We start from the raw sequence: 11,189 nt of genomic DNA on the forward strand, positions 1-11,189 counted from the left end.
TGGTATTGATGTTTCGATGACCAGGGAGCGAGATATGCTATGCCTGGCTCTCGTTGAGTTGTTTCTTGCCCTTAAGTCGCCCGCAGGTCATCCCCTTATATACACGGGTTGACGCCCTGCGGCTTACAGAGTCCCGGCTCGACGACTAGTTAAGTCTACCTTATGATACAAGTATATTACTATGGTGGTTTACTACAACGGGCCTTAAGTCGCCTGTGGGCCTTAAGCTCTTGATGAACCGCCATCTTCATACTTTAGACTTGGGCTTCTCTCTGGTGAATCTTCTTTGCGTAACCCGGCCCCTCCTGGGCGGCTTACACAAATAGTTATATCCCCAACATTAGGCCCCAGATTGATTTGAACCTGTTCATGTCAATCTTAAAATCCCTTATGAACTGTCTTGCACGAAGAATTTTAACCCGCCGTGACGTCATCATCTGGATCCGGGTTAAATCACCATGACGTCATCTTCAATAAAACTTATTTTTATTCCGTCATATCTTCAACGGATCTTTGTCTTTACTGACCATCCCGAGACTCGAGGCGCCAGAGCCACTGGATAATAAATGTTATCTCCTCGTCTTTTGCACCCTCTCGGTCAGTCTTCCCTTATAAATAGGGCGACCTAGGTCTTTCCCCCAGTCGTCTTCCTCCTCTTGCCTCCTCCTGAGCTCTGCCGCCGCCACCGTCGAACCTCTCGTCTTCATCGACTCAGGCCGCTGCATCAACCTGACTCTGACCAGAGATCGACGGCGAACCTCCGCAGCTCATCCGCATCTGTGAGTTCCTTTCATTCCCTTTCTCAGATCTGCATTAGGTCCTTGTCGAGTTCGTCGGTGTTCATCACTGGCCGACACCAAACCCTCGCTAGTTCCTTCCAATGCCCTGTTTAGATCATGAAAACCACGTAGAACTGCTGTGGTACTTGTTTGTGTTGATCTTGCATAAAAATAGATCTCCTTTCCCTTGTTCAGGAACGCTCTTCGAGTGCATGAACTTCTCTGCCTCGTTTTTAGGTCTAGAAAATTTCTCTTTCAGAGCAATAGTTTGATCCAGAATAATAGCTTTCGTCTATGAAACTTGTTTCTATCACCCGGAAAACTTCTTCTTCTTCTCATGATCTTAAGAATTCTTGAATTGCTCTTGACACTGCTAGCGGCTTAAATATTATTGCACAATCACCCTTACCTCATTAGGCCCCTTTCTTTTAAGCCGCCACTTTAAATAATTTAGATATTTCTCCTGGTTTAAATTTGAACCGGAACTTTCTTATTTTGTTGTAGGCCAACTGTTGTCATGGCTCCTAAAGCGGCCAAAGCCCCTCTAACTTGCAATTGGGTTCCATCCACAATGACCAAAAGCAAACTTGCCGAGTTCGTGAAATCTGGCCATCTGCCAAAGAAGGAGGTCATGTCTTATCATGCCCCTAACCCGTCTGAGGAAATACCTCAACCCAAAGATGGGGAGGTAGTAGTTTTCACGGATCACATGAACCGGGGATTTGCCCCTCCCGGCTCAAAATTCTTCAGGGAAGTTCTGGATTTCTTTGACCTTTGACCTCAAGACATTGGACCCAATTCCGTGTGAAATCTTTGCAATTTTCAAGTTTTCTGCGAGGTGTACCTGGGAGAGGAGGCAAGTCTGCTTTTGTTCAGAGAACTTTTTTATTTGAACCGGCAAAATGAACGTGCCAACGGGCCCAGCCTTGAGCTCGGCGGCATCTCAATCCAGCGGCGAAGAGATTGTCTTTTTCCTTATGCTGAGCTATCGAGTCACCCGAAAGACTGGAAGCAGACGTGGTTCTACTGTCAAGATACATCACCGGCTGATGAGAGGCCTCTGCTCGGCTTTCGCGCCCTGCGTCTCAAATCCAATCATCCGCTGGCAGATAAGTTATCCGCTGTTGAGCGCCTGCCTCTCAACCCAACCATCAGGAAGATTAAAGCTCTTCTAGGGAACGGGTTAAACGGCATCGATCTGGTTCGAGCCTGGGTTACCTGGCGGATACTACCATTAAACCGCCGCTCCGGCTTAATGTGTACTTACACAGGCGAAAAGGATGACCCAATGCGTCATAGTACTGATGATTTACCAGACGATGTGGTAGACACTACAGTCCAATTACTGTTGAAGGTGGGCACTTTACCAGTAATGCCTTCGGCTTACTTCCCTTCTGCAAGAAGAACCCGGCCCCTGCAGTAAGTTATCAATCTTCAAAAATACTCTTTAACATGTTATACCTTCTTATATTTATGATTCCTTATCTTTTTCACAGGTCAATGACAATTTCTGGAAGGTCAAGTATGACCATGATGCTGCCAAACAGGCCAGGGCAGCCAAGAAAACCGAAAGGAAGGCCTCCAAGATGGGCACCTCTAAGAAGAAAAAGCCCAGCGCCTCTGATCTGTTTAAATTGGATGACTCATCTTCGGATGACGAAGAGGTAATCTTTTAATTTCCTTAACTCCTTTGGTCGTTACTTTACTGACATTTTACCCTTTCAGGAGGATACAGGGAACAGCCAAACAATTGACGGAGAGGTAACTATAATCTCCTCTGACTCAGAGCCTTTCCCAACACAAAAAATCCAAAGGGTGACCCGGAAAGTAAGATTTTCACATCCTCTAGCTTACCAAGATCCTCAATTTCTTTTGAAGCAACAACATCTTGAGAACCGGAGGCAAACTCGGGCCACTCAAGACGCAGAACTCTCCTCCGGCTTACCCGATGTAACCAGGAAGCGTTGGACCGAGGTTATTTCCGATTTACATTCTGCTTTTCCTTTGGTGGGTCTAATTTGCCAACCTCTCAATTCATCTGACTCCAAATATCAGGATACCTCTCCGTCTTCCGACGAGTCGATGCAATCAAACATGCCGGCTTTTAAAACAGCTCCCGGGTAATGCAACCTTTCTTACTTAAAGTGTTTCCATACTTATACGTTGATACTTATCCTTCCACTTTGATTAACAACCTACATGTGAAGCCCAGCAAGAGGGCAAAGAAGAATAAGCCGTCCCGAGACCCGGTGGTCATTGAACCGGCGATTGACTCATCCGTTCCTGACGACTCTACTCATCAGCCACCGCCTAAACTGGCTTCTGATATTCCGGTGTCAACCTCTAACCCGCCTGCAGAAGATGTTGTCCACAACTCTGATAACCTGGAAATTCCTAGCCTGGTCAAGACGGCTGATCCGGAAGTTGAATTTCTGAAAAGCCAATATGTTGAACCAGGCTGGCCTACTGTTCTTGCTCAATGCACTGCCAAGGAAGAGTTTGCCCAACATCGGAAAGCCAAACATGACATCCCTGATTATACTCACCTAAGCATTGGCGATATAGTCTCGGGCTATCTGAACCAAGTGCACAATAGCCGTGACCTGGAAATTGACATGGTGAACCAAATACAGCATAAATCTGAGGTATAACTTTAGCTTTTTTCCTGAACCTTACTTATTGTACCAACCCCCAAGTCTATTGCTTATTGAACAAATATGCTGTAGACTTCAGAAATCTGATGTACCTGTTAACTTATCCGGCTCAAGAAGAATTTACTTAACCCGGTTATAACATAAGGCTTTTAAATTTTGCAACATACGTTAGCCCCCAAGTGTCAAGTATCTTTACTTGTAAGGTGCTTGAGACTTTAATATACGTGACCTGGTAATATAAGGTAAAAATGCTTTAGCATACATTAGCCCCCAAGTGTCAAGTATCTTTACTTATAAGGTGCTTGAGACTTTAATGTTACCTTAAAATCCTTACCATAACCTGATGTTAATGCAGGCTGCCATAAGTCAGTTTGAATCAGAGCTTGCGGTCCTGAAGAGTCGTCTGAAAACTCAAGAACTTGAGACGCAGAAGGCTAACTCCAAATTTGAATTCAGTATCTCTGAAAATGAGAAACTAAAGAAGAAATTTGAGTCGGAGAAGAAAACTTGGGCTGATGAGAAGGCTTCCCTGGTGACTCGGGCCGAAACAGATGAAGCATCTCTTACAGAAGCAACAACTGACCTAACCGACTTAAAACAGCAAATATCTCAAATGGTCTCGGCCATCTTAGGTAAGTTATTGTGAAACAGATTTAAACATTGTAGCCTTATAATGACTATTGCATTAATTACTTCCGGCTGACGGTTATGTTTATGCACTTACAGGCTCCAGGAGTACCAATCTGAAGCAAAACATGCAGATCAAGCTCAAAGCAGTTTACACCTTAGTAGAACAGTTGTACTCCGGGTGACAACGCGCTTTGGCCGTTGTAGCCTTATCAACTCCACATCCCCGCCTTCTGCAAGATGTTTTGAAGAGCCTCGCCTTTCTTCCTTAGCGGATCCAAGACTTAAGGCGGGTGTCGGTGTCAAAACCGGCGGATCTCGGGTAGGGGCTCCCGAACTGTGCATCTAGGCGGATGGTAACAGGAGACAAGGGACACGATGTTTTACCCAGGTTTGGGCCCTCTTGATGGAGGTAAAACCCTACGTCCTACTTGATTAATATTGATGATGTGTGTTACAAGAGTGGATCTACCACGAGATCAAGGAGGCTAAACCCTAGAAGCTAGCCTATGGTATGATTGTTGTTCGTCCTATGGACTAAAGCCATCCGGTTTATATAGACACCGGAGAGGGCTAGGGTTACACAGAGTCGGTTAAAATGATAGGAGATCTACATATCCGTATCGCCAAGCTTGCCGTCCACGCCAAGGAAAGTCCCATCCGGACACGGGACGAAGTCTTCAATCTTGAATCTTCATAGTCTTGGAGTCTAGCCGATGATGATAGTTCGGCTATCTGGACACCCCCTAGTCCGGAACTCCCTCAGTAGCCCCTGAACCAGGCTTCAATGACGATGAGTCCGGCGCGCATGTTGTCTTCGGCATTGCAAGGCGGGTTCTTCCTCCGAATAATTTAGAAGATTGTGAACATCAGGATAGTGTCCGGCTCTGCAAAAATAAATTCCACGTACCACCGTAGAGAGAATAATATGACACAAGTTCAATCTGCTGACGTATTTTGTGGCGTGACGTCACACCACTACCAAGCCTTTACTAGAGTTGTTTTTATTGTACCACCTCAGCGCGTTTAGCGAAGCGGTTTTCTTGGCACGTCCTGTCGAAGCAGAGATCGTGTTCCCCTTATTCCGGGATTCCCATCAATACGGACGTGGGTAACCCAACCGCGCCTGTTGCCACGCCCCCTCCATCGAAGGCGGTTCCAAACGGTCGCAGGGACGGCTCTTGGTATTCTTCCTCTTTATAATGAGACCAAGGCTCGTTCTTTTCCTTCAATCCTCTATCGAATCCGCCCCTCGCCCCGAGTTCCAACACCCAGGGCTCCAGATTCGGGTACCTTCGATCTTCGACAATGTCCGGCCCTGATCTACGAGGCCGGTGGATGCCCTCCTCTGTCACAGAAGAGGACGTGCTAAAGTTGAGAGACGCCAGGTACTTAACCTACGAGATTTCGCATAGGCTGCCTGCCCGAGGGCAAGTTATCCCTACTCCCGAGCTTGGCGAGAGCGTCATGTTCATGTCTCACCTCCGTCGGGGTTTAGGCTTCCCGACGGATCCCTTCGTGAGGGGGCTCATGTTTTACTATGGGCTGGAGTTCCACGACTTGGCTCCGGAGTCCATCCTCCACATCTCATCATTCATTGTCGTCTGCGAAGCCTTCCTCCGCACTACCCCTCACTTCGGCTTGTGGCTCAAAATCTTCAATGTGGAGCCGAAGATGATTGAGGGGCGTCAGGAAGAGTGCGGCGGGGCGGTTATAAGCAAGAGGGCCGATGCTCCATGGCCCAAGGGCTCTTTTCAGGAGGAGCTCGGCTTGTGGCAACAGGAGTGGTTCTATATCACCGCTCCCAGGGGCAGCAGGCAGAGGCCGCCGCTCGTCTTCCGCTCGGGCCCTCCACAACAGCTGACGTCATGGGTCAATAAGGGGCATGACTGGGGGCCGTCCAAAGACGTACCCCTGTTGCAGGACCGGATTCGAGGCCTCCAAGAAAGGGAGATCAATCTGGTCGTAGTGGTACAGGTTATGTTGATCCGGCACCTACTGCCCTGCAAACGTCGCCCCCTCCGCCTGTGGGAATTTAATCCGGAGGGGCCACGAGCTCTTCAACACTTCATGGGTTTGACACCCGCGGAGATGTACAAACTGTTCTTCGGATCGCAAGAGATGCGTCCGGAATTAACCGAGGATGCTGGCCTAAGCTGCAATCGCCCGGATACTCAAGTAAGTAGCCCCGTGTCCGGACACATCGTCCATTTATTTATCGTGGGTTTTCCTTTTAACCAGCTATCCCTTGGATAGGAGTGGATAGTGCAAGCAAAACTGATACGGTGTCCGGCCCCCCTCCCTGAGACCATGCAGGATCCTGGTTTAATCAAAATGTTGGAGGTTGCACCTTCGGAGGAGGGCGAAGGGGCGCACAGGGGAACTACCACCTCTGCCAAGGAGGCTTTCAGTAAGGGAGGAATCGAGAGTCCCTCCTTCCAGGGGGAGAAGAGGACCGCTTCCGAAGACCCGGAGGCCAAGGACTCAAAGCGGGGAAAGAAATCTGTACCGGAAGGTCCTGTGCTGGGAAGAGCCCCGGCCATACTGTCTCCTCGGAGGAATCAGCCCTCTAGCGAGCCGTAAGTAAAAAAGGGGGGATTTTGTAATAGTGGACATCCCTGCTTAATTTCTAAGGGTAACCGAAGTTTTCACCTTGTAGTTCGGATCTCAGCCCATCTCAGCACAGCTCATCGTCGGGAGACCTTTGTCCGGAGATGATGGAGAGCGAAACGCCTCCATCTGCTGCCCCGTCGTGGCGGGGCGGGCGACCCTGAGGTGTCGTCACGGAGGGTTTCCCCGAGTCCGGCAGGGCCAGAGAGCTCGGCACCCATTGGAGTACGGCCGGTGGAGCTGCAGGATTTGCTCAAGAGGGCGTCTATCTCAGAAGATCACCGCACATTAATGAGTAGGGTGATTGAGAGGATCTCGTCCGCCGAAAGAGGGTTGTGTGAGGCCGTTGGAAGTTTGCTGACGGGGTTTGAGGTACGCAAAAACTGACATACCTTTTGACAGTTTTGCACATGAAGTGCGCCCTGTATAGATAGTAGCCCCTGAGACTTGGTATGCTGTCGAAAGCGACAGCATGCCGAGGATCATAATCTCAGTTATAGATTGTCGCCTTTCCTATGCAGGTGGCGGAACATTCGGTGGCTAGCCGGACTGATGGATTTGCCGAGCTGAAAAGGCAACTCGACGTTGCGGATGCGGACATCTCGCTGGTCAATAAACGACTTGATGAGTCACAAGGTATGTGGTTGCTCCGCAGTCGCCTAGTAAGGGAGCTGACGCCCATTCCTTACAATTTGTATGCTTGATGCAGATGGTGCTGCTGCTGTGGAAGACCTTCGAGCAGAACTTGCTCGGGCCAAGGAGCAAGCCAAAAAAAGCGAGGCGGCTGCCTCGAAGGCAGAGGAAGAGCTAGAAGCCGAAAAGGCTGCTCACTGCCGAAGCAGGGAGGAGATGGCCGGAATGGCCGCGAAATTAAAAGTTGCTACCGACCGTCAGGAGGTTCTTGAAAGAGAACACCGAGCGAAGCAAGAGGACCTGAAGAAGGCCGACACGGAAGCCAAGGATGCCCGTAGTGTGATGCGGGCTATGAAGGAGGAACTGCGTCAGGTTGGAGACATTGTGGCTGGAAAGCCCTTTATGCTGCGTAGGAAGTTCACGGATCCGAAGTATGCTCAGCTGGGCCGATTGTACGGTGCAGAGGATCCTTACCTGGACTTGGCAGCGAGTGCGGTGGACGCATTCGTGCACTTCCAAAGCCAGAAGGATCACGAAATGGAAGAGCTTTTCTGGTCTCAATTCCATAGTCCGGAGCGTCCACTTCCGTTGAGTGATCGGCTGGTTGAGTGGGATGAGCTGAATAGATTGTCCGGACTTGCCATGACGGATGTGGTCACTCATCTGTGGTCGGAAAGGCCCAAGCCGAAGAGTTATTTTGGCTTGTTGCAGCAATTCCTTGGTGCGGTGTCGCGTATTGGGGCGATGAAGCGGTCGGCGTGCATACAAGGTGCATGGATGGCTCTCGCCCGTGGTAAGACATACTGGGCGGAGATGGATGCCACCGCTGTTGCATCCCGGGGTTCGGACAAAATCCGATTCCCCACCGAGCACTATTTTGAGGAAGTCCTGCAGGGCGCTCGTTTAATAGAGTCGCAGTGCTCGAAAGATGTTATGTTTGAATGACATGTATGATTTCAGAGATCATGTTTATAATGCAATAGCTTTTTATACTTGTCTGTTCAAGTATTGAACTATCTCCTGTGCGGCCGTATATGTATGTATAATCTGAAAGATGGCAGTCTTTGGCTTCAGCCCCCACGCACATGGTGTGGGGGTGTTTGCAAAAAGAAAAGCGCTTTTTCACACTTAATCCAACGTCTTGGTCCTTTTAAGAAGGTGATAGCGTAGCAAACTAGGCAACCGGACTATAATGCTTTATCACTTTCACTTAGCCATAGGAGCTCGAATGTGGGGCTACTATATAGCCCCTGGCGGCACCGCTCTTCTCCGAACTCGGGGCGCGTATGTGCCTGACCGGGAAGCGGTCCTTCGTCAAAGCGGAGGAATTCTAAACATTCCAATGGTCGATCGAGTGGTTGACCAGTCTCTTGCTATATCATGACAGTCAGTTTTCGGCTTTCTCTACTGAGGTGCTCGCCCGGCCGAACCGGGGCAGAATCGCAATAGTTCTCCTGGTGCCGCGTTAGCCAATGATGCGGAACGTAAGGCAGCAAAACATAGGAGCCAGGCAAACCCAACATTTGACCAAAGACATGATTCGGAGCTGATGCATATAAGGCCTAACTCGAGACGTCGAACACTCCCTAAGGTGTTCGGTCTTTATGATACCGGGCAGAACAATGCCCTAAGCCCCTAGTGTCCAGGTACAGGCGGGAACTTCTGACACGGCCGATGCCAAAATGCCAGCCTCCTCCTTGGCTATGGTGGGAAACCGGGGGATGTGTATCAACAAGAGACAATAAGAAATGTTTACGCAGGGTCTTAATCTGAAAAGAATCCTTGCAACGGGTCCCTGCTGCACGTTTGTGCCTGTGTCTCCGTTGTGCTGTATCCTGGACGGGTGTAGCACGTGCTTCATCTGTAAAAGAGAAGGACTTAGTTTCCAAGACATATCGTGTAGAAGTTGTATTAAAATAGAATATAATTTGGAGGATGAAGAAAGTTGAGCTTTATTGGCTCTCATCATTTATACACGCGGCCCCTTATAAAGGGGGTATGCGGCTGGGAAGCCCCTTGTTTATTTACGCCGGACTCGACTAACCGTGTCCGGGGTCTGAATGACCTGTTTTTAGGGGCCTTGACCTGCAAGGTCGGAGTGGCTGTCAAGGCAGCCCCACACTCTCCGTGGTCGAGGAACACTCGGAGTTACTCTTTAATGAGATTATGCCGCGTGGAACGGGCATTGTAAGTATAAGAGACGTGTAATGTGGTATTGCATTAAAGCGGGCGAAAGCTTTGCGTCCCAGTAGTGCTCGATGGCCACTGTAAAATGGGGCGATATGGAGAGTGAGCTTCTCGCGATGGAGGTTGTCGGATGAACCGAACACAACCTCTAGTGGTACAGAGCCTGTATAATTGGCTTAAGGGCCTGGCGTCACTCCTTTGAAGGAAGTGGTGCTATAGCGAATTTTGGTAGGGTCTATCCCCATTCTGCGGATGGTGTCCTGGTATGGCAGGTGCCGCGCAGTGTTTTCGTGTTATCACATGAAGTGAGTTCACTGTTTTGACTTCTAGTGAGAAAGTCTTCTGTTTTCCGGAGTGCTGCTTTTGGGTTTCGTCACTTTCGCTTGGTGTGTCGAGCCCCTTGTGTTCGGCATTAAGTCGGCCGGACTGCTTGAAGACCCAACAATCTCTGTGGGTATGGTTTGCAGGCTTCCCGGAGGTACCATGTATTTGACATAGTCTATCCAGAATCTTGTTTAGGTTGGATAGCTCGTCACTGTTATCCTTGAGGGGCAGTGTTTTGTTGTTCGGCCGAGAGCTTTTGAATCCGGTGTTGACCGCCGTACTATTTGGGCCATTTTCCTTATTCCGGCGCTGATCTTTTCTGCGTCGTGATTTCCCATTTCCATCCCTGACTTCGGATGTACTCGGGTCGCTGGTGTTGCATCTAGCCAGCCAGCTGTCTTCCCTCGCGCAAAAGCGGGTCATAAGGCTTGTTAGTGCGGCCATTGTTCTTGGTTTTCCCTGGCCGAGGTGTCTGGCAAGCCATTCGTCTCGGACATTGTGTTTAAAGGCTGCTAAGGCTTCAGCGTCCGGACAGTCAACTATTTGGTTCTTTTTAGTGAGGAACCTGTTCCAGAATTTGCGTGCTGACTCTCCGGGCTGTTGAGTTTTGTGACTTAAATCGTCTGCATCCGGAGGGCGGACATAAGTCCCCTGAAAATTTGCTCGAAACGCATCCTCTAGCTCTTCCCAACTTCCTATGGTATTTTCTGGGAGGCTTTTAAGCCAATGCCGAGCTGGCCCTTTGAGCTTGAGGGGTAGGTATTTTATGGCATGGAGATCGTCTCTTCTGGCCATATGTATGTGTAGGATATAATCCTCAATCCCGACTCCGAGGTCTGTTGTTCCGTCATATGCCTCTATGTTTACGGGTATGAATCCCGCTGGAAATCCATGATCCAGTACCTCGTTGGTGAAACATAGTGGGTGTGCGGAGCCCCTTTATTTGGGTGTGCCATTGTCTTTAAATGCTCGGTGGGTTATGTTGCTTCCTGGAGTCTTCTTTTTTGGCCCATAGATAGACCTGGCTGGGTCATCCTTTTTCCGAGGATCTTTATGCTGATCGTGTGCCGGCTTGTGTGCGGCGCCCCTTGTTGCTCTTGGCCTGTCATCTGGTCGTCTATCCGGCCAGGAGGCTTCTTTCTTTTTTGACTGCGGGGGCTCTAAGGCCTCCTCGTCAAATTCGGGCAACAGCTTGCGCTTCGGTTAGCTCTTTGTCTGGTGACTAGCGCCATATTTATCTGCGGTGTTGAGTACTTTGCTCCATCTCATTCTAAGTGCATCCTCCGCTGTTTTGAGCTCCCACTTTTGCTTCTTTAAACTTCTTGCAGTGGCGACGAGCCTTTTATGAAGGTTCGTATGCTCTGGTGATGTGAGA

This window comes from Triticum dicoccoides, chromosome 1B (genome assembly GCF_002162155.2).
Source record: "Triticum dicoccoides isolate Atlit2015 ecotype Zavitan chromosome 1B, WEW_v2.0, whole genome shotgun sequence".
NCBI lineage: Eukaryota > Viridiplantae > Streptophyta > Magnoliopsida > Poales > Poaceae > Triticum > Triticum dicoccoides.